Genomic DNA, 12,650 nt, shown 5'->3' on the forward strand with positions numbered 1-12,650 from the left:
TTACATTTCATTCATTGCAAACGGCAACATTGATCTAAAACGACAATATAATAGAAACATGTCCATTGACTTCCTGTTCAAACCTGCAGAACTGATAAGCTCCGCCTCTTCACAGTGTCATCCACCTGTTTTTATTATTGAAAAGTGGTCACGTGACATTTTCAAATCAAACATATATCCCTCGTATTCATTTTTCAAATAATCACAATTTACGACAGGGAATGTGGGCAGGGATAGGGGGAAGGTGAAAACAGCACTTAAGCCTGAGTTGCAGGACAAAACAGGATAAACTCAAACATGGATGGATGCTTTAATCAATCGAAATACAACTTTAAGTACACTCATGATAAGGAGACACTGCTGTAACGTGGTTAAACGCTCATTAAGTGGATTTTACGTAACACATCCCCTTTCAAAGTTATGTAACGTGTTCATGCTTTCTTTTATGATGTGGTCAATCATGCTTCTCAAAAGGATTTATGGGGCTGGAAAAATTGGGACAGGTGACCGGGTTTGTCCCCTGGAACCACGGGCGTGGCCGGGTTTGTCCCCTGGAACCACGGGCGTGACCCCCAGCGCTGCACATTCACCCTTTCCTTCCAACACAGCGTCTGACATCACGGTGTCTTTCTGCTGATTCACATGTGCTGCGTGTGAAGCTTTTAATCCAGCGAGACAAAGTACACACTGCTTTTGTTTCACAACCAGGTCATTCTCACCATTTGTCGTCATGGCAACAGTAGCGCACCTTACCGTCCACAAAGAATGGCAGCGATGGGTGACACCAATTTGCACTTGTAAATTAAAACGGTGAGTAATGTTTTTGAGACGTGGACTTGAAGTTACAGTTGCGGTTTAGGAAGTTGTGCAAGAAACAGTTGTGCGAGTGTCTGTGAGTCACCACAGAGAAGCATCACACCCACCGCCCGCCTCCAGCTCCACTTCCTGTTGGCGGGAAAAGTCCTGCTGGTGGGTGTCTGCAGAATCTGGTATTCTAATGCAAAAGAGAGGCAGAGCACATGTCGAAACAAAAGAAAGTGTCGAAGGAAAATTGTATTATGCTGACAAAATGCTGTGATTGTTTGAACTGTGAAAACATGCAGGTTGAGGCACAAAAGAACACAACAAGCACAGCATTTTATTTAATCTATTTACAAAGAGAAACAAAGCAAAAACAACATAAAATCAAACACTACGTAAAAACAACGATCACCCAAAAGAAAAAAGTACAAAAGCAAAAATGTACTATAAGAAGACTCAAGAAGTTTTGCCCTTTTGTATTTTTAACACAAGTATTCCAAACACAACGGACAAACCAAGTAAGCAATATGGACTAAAACAGAAAAGCTATGCACAAATATCTGGACCGGACTGGTTATCTGGACTATACACAGACTCAAACACAAAATACTATAAACTATTTCTGATTTTCATCAACAATACACTTTATTTGTTTTGTATTTTCCTATCTAGATGCCTTCTGGCACCATATTTCCACCTTTATTTGGAAAAAAATAATTTTAAAAGTCCCAGTCTACAATAGAAATAACAAGAGATCAGGAAAAACAGATCCATAAACTGCAGGAGTCTGTGTCACTACAGTTTGAGAACCACAATGTTCATTTCTCTTCTGTGAGTGTCAGTTACATTTCCACAGAAACAGTGTCTTCACGTGCCAGTCAAGTTTTCAGTTTACCCAAATATAATGTAACACTGACGTTTTAAATCCAGCCACACTCAAATTCACCACGACTTATCCTGGCCACCACAGTGAGAACATTCTGCCAAAGGTATTAACCAAAATAATGATGTTCCATGAGTGTGATGAGCTTTGTGCCAAAGATCTCTCAAAATACATGAAGAATAGGATTAGTGGTGCATGTGAAATCATATGATAATTATGAGACACGGGCTCAGCAGGGATCCTCACTGAGGACCGTCCTGCAGCTCTGGTCCACTGATAAAAGCTAGATTTTGGCGTCCCGCTAACACTTTTAATTAAGGCTAAACACAGCACACAGCTGGCTCCACGCATAATCACTTATTGCATTCAGGCCTTCATTTCCACAATGACAAGCATTAGTTCCTCTCAGCCATCTCGCTAATAAACCAGAGTTAATCAACACTCTGAGCTGATGACCTTAGATGCTTTGTTGTAAAAGGTCAAGGAAAAGATGCAATATTTATTCAGAATTATTATAATAGCAAATTGCATACTGAGGAACACATTTTCAAGAGTAGTTCTGCTTATCAAAGGACACACTGACAGTCTCATCCTCATCCACGAATGGAAGAAAATCAAACAAAAGAACTCCACATATGTTGTCAATTTGAATGGGAAAATACTTGTTGGAGCCAAACAGCTGCAGTTTTAATCAGGTCCAAGGACGAGACGTGCCAAGAAAAGAGAGTTCTCCAACAAGCTGCATTTAAAAGTGTCATGAATGACTGCACCTTGTTGTGGGATTATTTAAACATCAACCAGAGTTTAAGAAGTAAATCTGTTCAGAGAATAATCCAAAATGCACTTTAATATGAGCGGCAGTTTATATGTATGACTGTAAGTGCATGTGTGCGTCTGCATGCACGTGTGTATAATGTACTTGTATAATGTGTGTGTTTGTGTGTACCTTAAGTGTTGATGCATATGGACTTAAATATGTGCGTGCATGTGCCTATGTATGATATGTATGAATCCTATGAGAATATCAGGGGGGGCTGCAACAATTAATCAAGAAATCCTGACAAGTCGACAATAAAATAAAGTAGTGCATTTTGATAGTTGTACAGTAATCATTATCTGAAATACATTAGATTCTAAAACACATACAAGAAGAGTTTTTATAACAATGACAATAACAGTCTAACAATAACAATGATAGTCTCATTATTAAATCAAAACGTCAAAAAAAAAGAATAACCCATTTTTGTCTTTTATCAATAATATGCTTCATTCATTAATGTTCTCTAGAAGCCTTCAGACTTGTATTTCAACACGTCTCAATATAATCGACTGTAGTCAATATAGATGCGGTCAGGGAAATGTTCATATGTTTAAATGAGTAAAGGTCAAAAGGTCAAATCACAACGCTTCACGTGGAGTGTTTTATTTCAAATATGAACTCACCATGAACCTGCAAAACCCAAAAGTAATTCTTGAGAAATGTAGCCAACTGTTTTTGCCTTTAAAAGCTCTTGGATCTTGACTTGCCTCCGAGAGCTAAACTCTACATGAGCCTTAAGTTTCCTGACAAGGCCCAACACCAGAAATATCACCTCATAACTTTTCTATTTTCTGATCAAGTCTTATTCAAACCATTTTTATAAATGCTTGATAAACAAGCCAAATTAAAATCTGTCAAGGTCAAACATGTTCTAATGAAGCATCCACTTAAGCGTCGTGAAATGGCTCCCGCTGTTGCAAAACTCCAAGGACGGTGTTCGGCTCCTGTAATTGCCTGAATCATTTTAATATGGGACTGTTTCACTGAATGTAAATGAGGTGCAAATGCTTCTAGCCGTAAACCCTGAGCGTGCAGTGACCTCTCCAACATCGTGCCATTGGAAGCATTACTGCCGCTGTGACTGAATAAGGTGCAACTTCCTGTTACAAATGATAGCCGACTTTAACGAGGAGAATCCAAAGCAGACTACCACTTTCTTAGCTCGGTGAATTGTCCTGATTTGACCCTTTATAAATGTTGCCGATAGTTCAAAGTAATTCAATGGAACAAACATGCACTAGTGAGTGTAGGAACAGACCTTACCGTGAGTTCAGTGAGTCACTTATCTGGCTGTTCGAGGCTCAAATCTGGCTCTGATTTAAACTGGGCACAATTATAAAGAGAAATCAAACTGAATAAACAGATGTCGCTGTAATTTGATATCATTTTTGGTGTGTGTTTACATGCTCAAGATAAATCTGACCGTCACAAACACCTCAATGGACCGGTATTTTCACAGTAACTGCTGTATTTGACAAAACAATGCATTTTAAAATAACTCTTTGAATCTAACATTTGCATAATTTCCCTTGTCAACAGCTGCACGTGTGAACAATCAAGAACACAGATTGTTACTCACATGGGGTGTTCATCAATATTTAGTAGATAACATTTGCAAGCTAAAGTGAATGCAAGGGAGAGTTTCAAACCCCAGTGTCCCTCGTGTCCTAGTGAGCTGAATGTAGTAAATAGGCTTATTTCACTGATCCATTCAATACACAAGTTATTATAATACTGCATCTATTTCTAACTGTTCAATCATTAGACATGTGAACAGAGCCTTAGCTACAAACAACAACTTGTTTGTAGATAGTTTTTTTTAGGTTTGTTTGTTGTAACTTGGCGCTGCTGTTGCTTCGTTTCTCCTCTGCACATGCTCAGTCAGGGCAAAACCTGCAAACCTCCAAGATTCTCACAGGTTTACTCAGCGTGGTTTGAGCACAGATCCATGGGTTTGAGGCTGTGTGGTCCTCAGAGCTCAGACCTCTAACAGAAGCTGCTGTCTGCTCCGGTTCTAAAAGCTCATTTTAAAGAGCGGAGCAAATATAATCAAGCTTTCTGCGCAGTACTGCTCAGTGACCTGTAGAGGCCGCTAAAAGACACCATGACTTTAGCCAAGCTTCAGCAGCAGAAGTGAGGGGAAAACAGGCTTATTTGGATATATCTCTGACCAATGTAAATATCGTATATTATATAGTTGTGTAATTTTAGAGTTTATTTGTCAATCACTGCTTGCCTTGATTGCCCTGACAGCATCTTAAATGTTTAGAAATCAGATAATAATCAGATAATAATCAGATTTTGGTGGACACGCAAACATGGCCATTGTGTTCACTGGCAAAACACGTCACCGATGTTGCAAACTAAACTCAAAATAACACAAACTAACAAGTAAGAAAAGAAATTCAAGTCACCAAACTTGATCCATGTTTGTTAAGAACGGTCCAGGTCACGATTGAGTGGCAGTAAAAGTAAATCCTCCTCAAGTGTAAGCGATGATGTTACATTCCACCACAGTTACATGTAATTACTGCTCTGTTCCGCTCAGGGAATGGTGAATGTTTTCTCCGCTGCTCTCTACCTCTCCAGCTGCCCAAACCTCTTCATGCAGGTGTCATCTTATCCAGGAAAGTGAGGATTGGGTTACTGGATATTGTCAGAGCAGGTGCAATGAGTTATCTTCTTGTGCATGTCTTTGTGAGGACCCCTTTGTGCACCTTTTTTGGCTCCCTTCCTGCACCTCGGGGAATGATCTGGACTTATCCGCAGTGTAACGTGACACTAACAGGTAATACGCTCTTTTCAGATGCTCACCGCAGAAGCATGGCAGGATGAGGCTTGAGGTCAGAAACAGGCAACATGAAAAGGCCGCATCAGCTGACCGGCTCCGGCGAAGTTTCTCAGCATGTGACTCCATTTAAGAGAAAGGGGAAGTTACATGTGTGTGTGTGTGTGTGTGTGTGTGTGTGTGTGTGTGTGTGTGTGTGTGTGTCAGGTCTTACCACAAAAGCCCTGGTCACACTCTTTCCTGCTATGACGGAGGCGATAAACCGTATTCGCTCATGTCTATTCCCTTATTTTGAGCATTAGTTAGACACTTCAGCAACAGTTGTTTTGATTTTACAGAACTGAGGTCAATAGCAATGACTAGGCCAATAATAAAACCACCAAATTACCAACATATTTTTCTTTCATCTTTAAGGCATCTACGCTAAAACAGACACTTTAAAAATAAATGTAAAGCACCAACTAGTCCACAGTGGTGTCGTTAAGGTGGGATTGTCATTGCATATATACTGCATCAAAACTATTGTAGAAACTCCTGGGGGAACAGGAATCTGACTTTATTAGGCTAATATTTTATTGAAAGCTTACATTTTATTTCGATAAAGAGGCTGAAGCAATAATTACCTCTCTCAACAAATCATTACCCATAAAGTGTTTGATAAGAGGAAAGTTAAATCTTGGCTCACACTTTAAGTGCCTTTAACATCATCATTGTACGCCTCCATGTAACAATTTGAAAATCAATACAATTACTGTAACATTGCATGCATCCCAGTCACTGTTTTGTCAACAACTATTGGTTCCTGATTGAATTATTCTTTTTCGTGGCCTAGTTTTTGGCGCCATCTAGTGTGTATTATAGCTTAGTGGTTTGTGTGGTTAAATTACATTCTTGACAAAACCTCATTCACTGTGTGAATATCTGGGCTTGTGCACTATAAAGGTTTATAGTCTTGTTTTTGATCACCATAACACACAGTTTTAAATATTAAATATCAATTTGAAAAACTCCTGGTTTCAAAATTTGAGGAATGTCCCTGCCCGGTATCCTTACCTTTAGTCACGTGACTGCTCTTCAGTTACATGGATGTACTCTTAGGCACGCGCTCTCTGTCCGTGCAGCACATTGAGTAGTGGCCGCTCCGAGGTACTGCACCCTCACGGCCCAGACCATTCAAAGTGTTTGGCCTGTAAAATGACTATATTTTCTATTGGCTTTAGTCTCATAATTTTGAGTTTTAATCTAATAATTTCAAGTTTTAAAGTCATAATTTGGAGTTAAAAAAAAAAAAAATTGAGCTTTAAAGTCATAATTTGGAGCTTTAATCTCAAAATTGCGATTTTAAAGTCATAATTTTGATTTGATTTTTAGATTTAAAGTCATATTTTTGGGTCATAATTAGGACTTTTAAACTTCAACCTGCTTGCATAACACAGCAGTCTGTGTTATGCAAGCACAAAACACAGACTGCTGGAACCGGCCCGTTCTGAAATTTGAGGTCAACAGAAAATGTCAACATTGTAATAATTGTTGTATGTTTTATCAAATGTCATATGTATAAATTCATGGTTTATCCCTAATTCGGGATTGACATACTGGGGCTAGGCATGCTAAGTAGACCTTATTATCCTTGTTTTGGGTCCATGTAATGTTATTTCTATTAGATTGATAAAACTTACTTTACAGTAATGCCACAATTGCATTATTGTCCTTGTTAACATGTTTATGGACAAAAAATTAATACGTTTAGTACCCATGGAAAAGCATGGCGCCGTTTTTGTCTAGCTAAATCTATAATAGTTTAATAGATCCATGAGCTTGTAGTTTGTACAGGGGGTTTTACCCATTTGTTGCCCTTGATGCTTGGTAACTCTTTCTCAGTTGATTGCCTTTGTATTGTGGTCTTTTGTTTCTGTTTGTTAACCTTGTTTTTGGGTCAGATCACGTTAGCTGAACTGAACGCAGCTCTCCACTGTTAACGCTACATTACGTCAATCCATTTTTTGTTATATATATTTATTTTTATAATGTCAATAAAACCAGACACCCTTGTCTGACTCCAACAACATTTATGATGTGAACTCATTTGGCTGAGGCAAGTTTCCCAAGAAATGTTTGCCCAAAATCTACCAAGATACAATACCATTTAAAATGAATACAATTAGTATTTCTTTCCAGGCATTTGATATTTATTTAAGCGTTTTAAGTTTGTTAATTCATGTTAATTAAGTTTTTTAGGCCATATAGTTTACTATTTAATTTATCATCCTCATTTCAGTCAAAAAACGTCAAGATGGACGAGCTTGTGGAATCTTTGAGATCAAGACATGTGGAAACTGTTAGGCACATGGTTTTACTTAAGCCTCACACAGACCAATCGTACTAATGCAAAATACTTTTTATTGTTTTGTGCATTTAACTCTAGATCTATCCCAGTGTAGTAAAGCTGACCATCATATGGAGATCGAGTAGCTGTCTTTGGACACTGTAGAAGAAACAAGCTGTCAAAAGTCCATTTTGATCAGATTTAAATTAAAGCTTACCAAGAACTAAAACGATCATGCCTCAGACAATGGGCATGTAACGGGGAAATCACAGAAAAATTGAGCTGTGGTGGCTACATTTCAAAGAAAAGGACAATTGTGCATATGCACAGAAAAAAGTGTGCCAAAGAAGAGTATGAAGAAAAACCTCATAGAAAGAGTCCTTTTTCCAGGAGGATAAAATGTATAAGGCAAAAGTTCTGATTTTGAAGTGGATTTAACCGACTTACAGGAAAATCCTTTAGCTGAAGATTTAGTAGCTGAAGAAAATGTATGACACAACCAAGATGCCAATGCTGCAGTTTGATTTAAAAAACAAAAAGAAAGTAAAAGACACAACGGAATCTTGAGGAGAGCAGTGTTGAATCTGTCCATTTAGTCGATCACTCTGATGTACCACCCAAGCCTTAGAATTTAAGGCTAAACAATGTTGTTTGTATTGGAACTTTGATGGCAGAGGATAGTGCGATTGTGACTTTAGCACTGCAAACCTTTTAGAAATGGAACCCCCCAGTCTTGACAATACTTTGCCTCGAACTGAGGAAGAGTTGCCTGCTTTTCTGAACGTGCCTGACAGAGGGAAAACCATTGTTGGTGAAGTGATTCCTGAAGAGGAGGTCATGAACAAGAAGTGTGGCACGTTTCATCTTTCCAGTTTTACCAGGTTTTGTACTGCAGGTCTATGAATATGGAAGAAATGTTCAGGAGGGAAACAATGCTTTCTTGTAAGGCGCTGTTATTCTGTCGCGTTATTCATTTTCTGAAAGTATGATGTCATAATTAAACATACTTGGTGTTTGGAGTGTTCATTCTGGTCCTTTATTTCTTAATCTTTGCAATTAAAACAATGTACTTTGTTGCTATATAGTGTTTGCCATATGTCTTGTGTCATTTCTTCTGTTTTGATCATACATGGACAGTTTTGGCTGGAGATAAAAACAGATAAAAGATATGATAGAAACCAAAAGCTTTTTTTGTTTTGTTACAGGATGCAAATGATTTCTACCACCATACAAGAGTGGAACCGCGTGCAATATGGAGGATACAGGAAACAGACAATACACTTAATAAATACAAGTTCAGCGTGCAGTGCTTCATGCTAACCACTAGATGGCACTGTTGCATAGATTAAACAAACGGTACTAAATTGACTAATTTTGTATATTTCATATTTTGATTTCTTCATAATATTATCGGCTGTGGTTTTCCAGGCCTGGTGGATGTGAGGCCACAGATCACATGTTTATTGTAAGATTGTTATTAACTCACCAACATGTGAGGATCTGCAGCCAGAGTGCATTAACCCTGGGAGCTGAAGTTACATAGAAATACAAATATTAGGCCTAAATAAACCAAACCAAATTTCCATTTCCAAAAGGAAAAGCCAAAGGGCAAACCACAGTGATTTTCTTGCATAAACTAACACAACATTATGCATACAATATAGTACTATTAAAAAAAAACAATGGGATTAATTAGGCCTACCTGTATTGTTTTCATGAAACAGAATTGGATTAAGGCTTTGTCTAAAAAGTTGTCTGAAAAATGGTCCTCTTCTTTGAGTTTGTCAAACAGATCCATCCAGTATTACACACTTTCGCAGGCTTATTCAGTAGAGGTAATCACAGTTCGTATCACAGTTCATTATGCGTGGATGTATAGTCTTTTAGGAGTTCAGTGGACCTGGACAACACAGGGCACAGACGTCCATATCAACAGAGGGCAGGGCAAGGCAACCGCTCCAGAGAGTTTATGTACTCGGTTACATCACGTTAGCTGCACGGGACCACGCGTTGTGGGGCTATGACAGTGAGACCACAACAATCCTGAGTCAGCAGAGATCACACGTTAACAAAGCGGCGCCAGGTGCCCGCAGACCATACTGCCACATCTATCCCCCCAACATTTTATCGGCGTCCCGACGATATTTAGGCCTCACACACACAAATTCGTACACACAAGTCAACTATAACCACTAAACTAAACGAAAGGGAACAGGGTTGTCAAATACATCTCTGCGAGGTTAAAACCATATAAAATGACGCAAGTCGGATTCTCCAACCGCCTAAGCTGTACGCTACAGCTACCTCATCTTACACTCTCAACGCAGATGAGGGGCCTTGACGGCAACTTTACTCAGCCAGCACCTGAAATGACATGGCCGGTTCAATCAGATCACACAGACCTGGGTGACATTTGGGCGCAGTGAGCTGCCTCCCTTAAGGCAACGGTTGCTCAGCCCTAAACACTTCACACACACATCCACCCCAACTGGTACAGCTTCCTAGCCGCCTCTTCATCCTATACTCACTCCTAGAGCTAGATGAAGTGTCCTTAAGACCCCCAGTGGTTGAATGTTACACACCCTAAAAAGTTAACTTTGCCCCATACTTGCTAAAGCTGTGCTCAGGCTCTTCCCCTCTGACATAACTGTCATTTACAACACAGGCTTATTCAGTAGAGGTAATCACAGTTCGTATCACAGTTCATTATGCATGGATGTGTAGTCTTTTAAGAGTTCAGTGGACCTGGACAAACACAGGGCACAGACGTCCATATCAACAGAGGGCAGGGCAAGGCAACGGCTATGTGGGGGGGGCTATGACAGCGAGACCACAACAATCCTGAGTCAGCAGAGATCACACGTTAACAAAGCGGCGCCAGGTGACTGGCCACGGCACTGGAGAGCGGAGGTACGTGGAGTCACACCCAGACCCAGGAAGTGAGGAGGTCAGAGGATGAATGACAAAACTGATCAACTTTTTATTGGTCAACGGCCCCAGTGATTAGCCAATAGGAAGAGCCCTAAGTGGCACGGTCTGCCCGCAGACCATACTGCCACAATCACATTTCCCATACTTGTGATCTCCAGCACATTTACCACATTTTTGCTTCACTTAAATCTCATGTATTCTTGCATAACAACCGTAACCGTGATGCCAGGATTCAGCACATAAAGGACAAGATTCTAGAATGTCACTTTGGACACCCTCCTTTACATGAAATCCTCTCATTCACGAGTCTGTGCAGGCGGTAATACAACACTCGGATGCCAACCCCCATAAAACAACAACAACAACAACAACAACAACAACAACAACAGGCAGAAAGGAAGGTAAAGTCTAAAGAATAATTCCTAAAGAATAAGGTAGACGGCAATAAATGCACATTTTCAGTTGTCTGTCAGCCGGAGCAGCAGCAAGGACAACAAAAACAACAACAACAACAACAGCAACAGCAACAACAGCAACAACAAGAACTCATTCACGAGTTGAGTTCAGTTGACTTCAGTCGAGTCGTGAAAACTCTGATTCAATTGTCCTATTTTCTTTTGTGAACGGCTGAGTCTGTCTCCCAGATCAAGGGTCTTCACCGACATCAGGGTAAGAAACTAATGAAGTCTAAAGACTGAAGTCTAAAGAATGAAGTCTGAAGAATAAAGTTTAAAAAAATAAAGTCTAAACGTACAACTAGAGTAGGTGGCGGTAACACTTGGATACCAACCGCCGTAAAACACCAAAGAAGAAGCGTTGGGGGTGTAGCTATGTATTCGAAATAGCCTTAATTGCATTGTTTTCAATGTGGGTAAAACGTTAGAAGCTATGGCTATTAGAATGTGGTTTAGTAATGATATTGTAACTTATGTTGTTAACTTTTATAACCCATGTGAAAAGCTAACACTAGATACTTTAAATTGTATCAGCAAGGATGTTCAAGGAAAACCCATTTGGTGTGGAGATTTTATTGCACACAGCACTTTGCGGGATGGTAAAAGTACAGATAAAAATAGCTTTTTGGTAGAAGATTTGATCAAGCAAAGAAAGTTGGTTTGTCTAAATGATGGGCAGATACAATATTGTGAACAACAATGTGGAAAGTACAATATATCTTACGCTTATGCCCAGGAGATAGCAGGCATTAGCATTTGGGAAGTTTTTAATAATTTGTCCTTTGGAAGTGATCATTATCCCACTAAAGTTTGCATTGAAAGCTGCGTGGACAGAGGGACAAAGATCCAAAGGTGGAAGTTGGCAAGTGCAGATTGGGAGGCTTTCCAAAGGAAAACTGATGGCTGTCGTATGGTTTTGCGTGAAGGAGAATCGACTCAGGTGGATCAACTAAATAATGCAATAGTCATCACTCAATCAGCGAAAGACACACTCCCAAAAAGAAAAGGTGATGGCCATAAGAAAAATGTGCCATGGTGGAATGAAGCATGTGATAAAGCTATTAAGGCAAGAAATAAGGCATTTAAGAAGTTAAAGAATCACCACACAATGGATGCCCTCATTGAACACAAGAAAGCTCATGCAGTTGTGCGAAGAACTGTAAGGACAGCGAAAAGAACCTATTGGACCATGGATTCTGTATTATGTTTAGAATCTGAAATCCAAATAGCCAAGACCAACAGCGAAAACGTTATTCCAGTTCTCTTTGATGTGGAGAAAGCATACGATATGGTTTGGAAGGAAGGGGCTTCTTATCAAGTTGGGTAAGTGACTAAGATGTTAAAACCTTAAACTGGTTGACTGGTTATGATCAAGGTCCATCTTCTCCATCCATCTTCTTCCGCTTATCCAGGGCCGGGTCGCGGGGGCAGCAGCCTAAGCAGGGACTCCAAGACTTCTTCCTCCCCAGACACTTCCTGGGATCCCGAGGCGTTCCCAGGCCAACCGAGAGACATAGTCTCTCCAGCGTGTCCTGGGTCTTCCCGGGGCCTCTTCCCGGTGGGACATGCCTGAAACACCTCCCGAGGGAGGGGCCCAGGAGGCATCCGGAACAGATGCCCGAGCCACCTCAGCTGGCTCCTCTCGA

Source organism: Eucyclogobius newberryi, unplaced genomic scaffold, assembly GCF_026437365.1.
Source record: "Eucyclogobius newberryi isolate DKJ021-1_F unplaced genomic scaffold, fEucNew1.0.hap1 SCAF_1, whole genome shotgun sequence".
Lineage (NCBI taxonomy): Eukaryota > Metazoa > Chordata > Actinopteri > Gobiiformes > Gobiidae > Eucyclogobius > Eucyclogobius newberryi.